The sequence below is a fragment of the Tauraco erythrolophus genome, chromosome 5 (assembly GCF_009769465.1).
Source record: "Tauraco erythrolophus isolate bTauEry1 chromosome 5, bTauEry1.pri, whole genome shotgun sequence".
In the NCBI taxonomy this organism is placed as follows: Eukaryota; Metazoa; Chordata; class Aves; order Musophagiformes; family Musophagidae; genus Tauraco; species Tauraco erythrolophus.
Genome location: NC_141469.1, coordinates 40304675 through 40310674, shown reverse-complemented (window position 1 = coordinate 40310674; position 6000 = coordinate 40304675).

The following is a 6000-nucleotide window of genomic DNA, read 5'->3' as shown; positions in this document are numbered from 1 at the left end:
GCTAGGGCTACCAGATCAGTGTTATGGCAGTACAGTAAGAAATAGATGGCAAGAGCCAGAAATGATGTCATCTCTGGCTTTTTATGAGAAACAATTATTGAGTCCTATCAAGACAAAGAAAATGGGCACCGTTTGAAAAGTGCAGAGAAACATAAAATATTTGGTTCTTCAGTAGATGAGGATTAACCCACAAAGACATTTATTACTTAAATCTCATCAACTTTTTGGATCTTGACCTTAAACTCAATGGTCAGTCACAAACAGGTAAACAATATAAAGGGTAGTAAATCTGTCTATATTATTTCTTTAGTTAATACAATTTAACTCTTTTTAAACACTCCCTATTTTCTCAGACTAGACAAGACTATGAGTCACTGCACTCTTTTATGGCAGTGACTGTCATGGGAGAGGGTGCACCTGATGATCAAGACCCTAGAAGAAGGGTCTTGAAGAAGTCCTCATCAACACTATTTTATCTCTGCAGAAAATACAGATTCAGATTCTAGGAAGATTCTCATTCTCACCAAATGAGAAGATAGTCAGAGAGGCTCAATGCTAGCCTGCGCTTCAGGAATGTGTTTTTAAACAGCAATTCTGTGACCACTTACCTGATGTGGCATATCATATCATGCCAGCCTCCATCCTGATCTGTGACTTTGCCTCCCAGTGGCAGGTAGGTAGTTGACACATCTGGCGCCCAGTGCTACAGAGTGGGAGAAAAACTGCAACATGGCTTCAGAAACTTATGAGAACACAGCCCAGCTGCAATATGCTGCAAAATAGGAACTACTGGATAAACCTAACAGGTCTGCACAAGAGCAGAGAAAATACAGTTGAAAATTATGTATTTCATATTTGGAAGTCTTGTGTCTTGTAAAAATAACACGTTTGATTTTGTCTCTTTGCTGTGGCCATAGAGAATGTCATACAACACCTATAAAGGATAGTTTTGGTTTTTTCAGAGCTCAATTAGCTTGTGGCTGAGACTCCAAGGGGAGTCTGCTAAGCATCTCTCTTTGACTCAGAGATTTTCCATTTAATATGTCTTGTAAAGCTGAATGAATTCCAGAGAACAGAAGCAGTATTGCTGTTGTGCCAGTATTCAAAGCATAATGACCTGTGTGAACTTTTAATCTGGAAAAGTACAGCACAAGTCAACACAGGATTGAACTGATGAGCAGGGTAAAATTATGAATTAATCTGTGTTGGTTTTTTAAGTACACCTCCTAAATATATATGACCTTATTCTTTTGTGACACAGAGTTTGAATGATTGAGGTAAATTCATAGATTCTCTGAGTGCTATAACACCATATCAAATGGCATTCTGGTTTAAAAGAAATCAGTGCTATATGTTAACAATAGGATACATGTTCTTCAGGATAAGCCTTCAATAAGTAACACATTTAAAGATTCCTTACACTGCAATATTTCTAGTGTGTCTCATGAAAGACTTAGTTCTGATGCTATCCAACATTTTCATTTCAATTCTGGAAATAAATAATGCTGCACGACAGTGATGGATAATATAGACAGGGTGATAATACTGATCTCTTAGGACTGCAGCATGGCAACTTGCATGGAACTTGGAAAGAACTTGTATGGAACTAGGTAAGGCCCAGAGCAACCTGATCTAACATAGAAGTTGGCCCTGCTCAGAGCTGAAGCTGAACCAGATGACATAAAGAAGTCCTTCAAATCTAAATGACATGATGATTCTAACTTGAAAATTGCAGGTTTCTGTGAGAATGGTTTTGGGAAAAAGAGCCAGAACACTGTTCTGCTATGCTTGTGGTTTGGATGTTAGATGTTATTATAGAGTCAATGTAATAGGTCTATCAGTAGAACATCAGAAGTTTGATTTCAGAAACATGGAGTCCTTTAATATAAAACTAATGTGCAATACATGGAGCAGTCTGTAGTAGCTTGTATTGAAAAATTTACACGCATCTTCACATTACCACATGTATAGATATATCTAGGCATGCTATCTAGATAGGACAAAGAACTGAAGGTAGATCTGTGAAACAACAGACTGTTCAGTGGGCTCCTGAACGCTGATTCTCAATGCAGAGTGGCAGAAAAAGAATATACAATCATTGGAAACAATGATAAGTAGGAACAAAGAAGCTATATGGCATTGATGAGACTATTATTGGAATACTGTATACAGTTATGGCAACTGCATTTTTTAGGGGTATTGAGAAACTGGAGAGAGTGAAGAAAAGATCCACAGAAGGGTTGGGAAGACTTCTATGTGACAGCGATCATTTGGCTTTAAAAAGACTGAGAGGTGATATGATTAGGTTGTATGGATATAATCATGAGAATTGGATTCAGAGTGCTGAATAATGCCTTTATACTAGCTTTTAAAAATAGTGTAACTAAAGGCAGAAAAGTTCAAACTGGTATGCTAATTTTTAAAAATGAAAGTGAACAGTCATTAGGAATAGATAACTAAGAGAAACAATGGATTCTCTAGCTCTGGATGTTCTCAGAAATATTTTTCTAGAGAGTTTGAATCAGATACCATTTACTGGTCAATATAGGCTTTTGATGGCTTCTTATAGTATATGTTAGACTATATGACCCAACAGTTTCTTCGCAATTTCAAAGAATCTTGTCCCTTTCTCCAGTGAAACATCTCAGTTCACAAATCAAAACACTCTGATGCCAGTTATTGCTCATGGCTGGCAATACTGGAATCCAAAGTCTAAATCCAACATTATTCCAGCTTCTCACATTGCTTATGCAGAGGACTGCAAGGGATAGAGTCACTTTTAGATCAATTTTGTGGTGATCCTGATTCAGTTAAAGAAGAAGGATATTTCAAAAATTTTCAGTCTTACATCCTTTCCTCAAAGTTGGTCATTTTGTAAACTCTAAATAGGCAAATCCCACAGCCAAATTTTGACTCACTGATTTTAATGAACTGCTGAATGTCAGCTCCCTCAGTCAAGAAGGATTACCTTTCCTAAACAAATATGTGATATTTTATTATCTCCAAGTAATGCTAATTACTGGAAGAAAACGGGAGAGAATCTTTAATATTGTTATTAGCAGAGAAGCTTGGCAGATATTCAGAGCACCTAGTAACCGTATTCTAAATGAAACAAATTTACTCTGTCTTTAACACTAATTTTAATGGAAAAATATGAAACAAAGATCAAATCTGCTGGGAAAATAGGTAACCTTTTAAATTAATGTTCCCTGAGCCACAATTAATTTAGATTTAATAGGACAGTTAATGTATGTTATTTGAATACTGATTATTAAACATTCACCAAGGATTAAAAGTTATGTAATAGATTCATAACTGTGAAATTGATTAGGACCATAATATAGCCATAATACTCTGCAAATATGTTTTAGAATGTAGCTGCTATTTGTTTAATATATAATAACTGTTTAATGAAGTCTAAGTTAAATACTTGTATCTCAATTGAAAAAATATATGGGAAGTACATAACACAATGTGGAATATGTTTACCATGCTGTGTTTATCAAGATAAAATGATGTTGTTTCGAAAACAACAAAAAAAGTGAGTAGTCTGTGGGGCCTGCTCAAACAAAAAGTTTTCCCTGGATAGTTTCACTGCCGAAACTCCCATGAAAGTGCCTAGATGTCAGGATGATTAAGTACTCAAAAAGCAGGATCCAGAAAATTTGCTGATGTTGTCATCAAAATGCATTGTTTTCCTCATTTCCTTCCGCCTTGAGAAGCAAACCTATAATGATATATTAATTGCTATTTATTATTATGTTTCCTATTGCTTCATTTTTTATGGTTTGTGGTTGCTCACCAGAACTAAAAGTAATCTTATGGATAAAATGTACTGGGAGAAAAGACCGCCATGAGCCGTATTGCAGATTGTTTGGACCGTGTTTTTATTGAGTAATAGAGGGTGCCACAAAGATCCCTTCCCTAATGACAGGAGTGCTAGCTCCGCAACCAGACAGGCATGCTATAACCTACTGCTGTGGCTCCACCTGCTGAAAGGTATGAGTTTGAGTTCGGAAGGAGTAACACGGTAAGACACATTGCTTCTCCTATCAGCTTACGGCTTTTTTTTTGCATCTCTGCATGGTACTCACTGTGCCATGTGTCTTTATGCCATATGGGGTGTAGATGCATCTTGATTACTTGACAGTAAAGACCCCAGCCTCTGTCTCAAGGGCAACATGTCGCTTGTTGTCATCAACATGTCTGTAACTCTTGCTCCATCGGCTGGTTGTTGATACACCTCTGAGCCCAGATGTGCTTCTTGTCATCCTCCCCTTTTGCTCTTTCGACTATTGCCCAGGCCTGGCTCAGTCCTGTTGGGTATTGTCTGAGCTACAGTCCTGTGTCAGTGTAGGACTCGGCTGCTGCTTTCCTCTGGCCAGTGTAGCCCTTTTTATTTTCTTTAACTATCACATTAGCCTTTTCCCTTCTGTTTTTCCTTCTGAATTTTCTCCCTGAGCTCGAGGTACTGTGCAGGGAAGAGACAGAGAATCTCTTGCTTCAGGCACCATAACGCAGCCAATAAAATTTGGACTTTTCTAGAGTTAATGTTCTGTAAAATCTAAGGTGATAAGATTTGGGAGTGAAGGAAATTCTTCAAGGTATTCATGTTAAGGAAGTTTAACTTCCGAACCATTTGAATTGCTTAAGCATCAGACAGCTTTTCTTTCATGTGCACTGTTCACACAACAGTGCAAACCCCCATCTATCTAGCTAGACATAATCGCTACCATCTTGGAATACCATCATCTTCTTTTCAGCCATAAGCACTGACCTGTTAGTAATGAAGTAGTTCGGCTTTTGTCTTCCCTGCCAATTTTTCCCCACGACTCTGTGGGTTTGGATCCTACTCACATTATAACATCTATTATAAAGTATAACAAGGAGTAGAAATAAAACTATTTTATTTCCATTTTTATTAGTAGATTATTGCTTGGAAGCCTGCAAGCTTATTAATGCAGAGTAATGTGCCTAATTGATGACAATTTTTTCAAAAGGGGCTGAAATGACAGTTGCACTTTTTCGCAAAATTTTTAATGCAAGGTTGTATGAAAATTATATTTATCTCTTCCTTTTCCATGCAAATATATATTTGTACAGCTTTACTTTTATTTTATTGAAAATTCACATCAGCTATATACAAAGCCAAGAGGTTTCAAAAACATGTGAAACAATTATTTGGAGGCCAAGCCCCGAAAAAGTGGTGATGGAACTGCATGTCAGAAAGAAACCTTGCACAACATATTTTGCGTATTTTTGAGCTGCGTACATTGCTTTCTAAAATTTAGTGACAGTACTGCATTTCAGTGTTCCATCTACAATTATAGACTAGAACAGCAGAAGAGCAGTGAGATCCCTGTACGAGTCTGCTGAATCCACATAGTATGGTTTATTTTTTCCTTCACTCAAGGCAAAGAAAAATAATGAAAATCAAGCATGAAAATGTTCAGGGCCTGACTGTTCTTTCTGCAGAAGTGTATCTGGTGATATTTCAAGTTTTAATATACAAAATTTCAGTGTCTAATTCTGCCTTAATTTGGAATTTATTGATAACCAAACACAGAGACTTCTAAATAAACAGCTTTGAGAACATTCTCCTTTCAAGCATTTCCAAAAAGTTCTCCGTAAGAAGTACACAAACTAAGCCAACTAATGTTTGGTATTCTGCCAAAGTATTCTTGAAATATGTCTACTTAAAGGAACAACGAGGTAAAAGGAAACTGTTTCTCCTCAGACTCCCAACTGAGTCTAAAGACTGTATTTTCCCCGGTTCTGCTACTGACACTGAAGATCTCTGACCCTTGACTGCAGTAGACTGAGGAGGGGGCTTGCAGAGAACATCTCTGTGTCTGAGAACAAGTGGAGGATGCCCAACATGACAAGCACCAGCCAAGCATCTGGGAATCCCTGCGTTTGTCACAAGCAACATGAGAGCTTGAGGTAACTCAGTGAAGAGTCTGACAGAGGCAGGGATAGAACACTATGATCTGCAGCTGT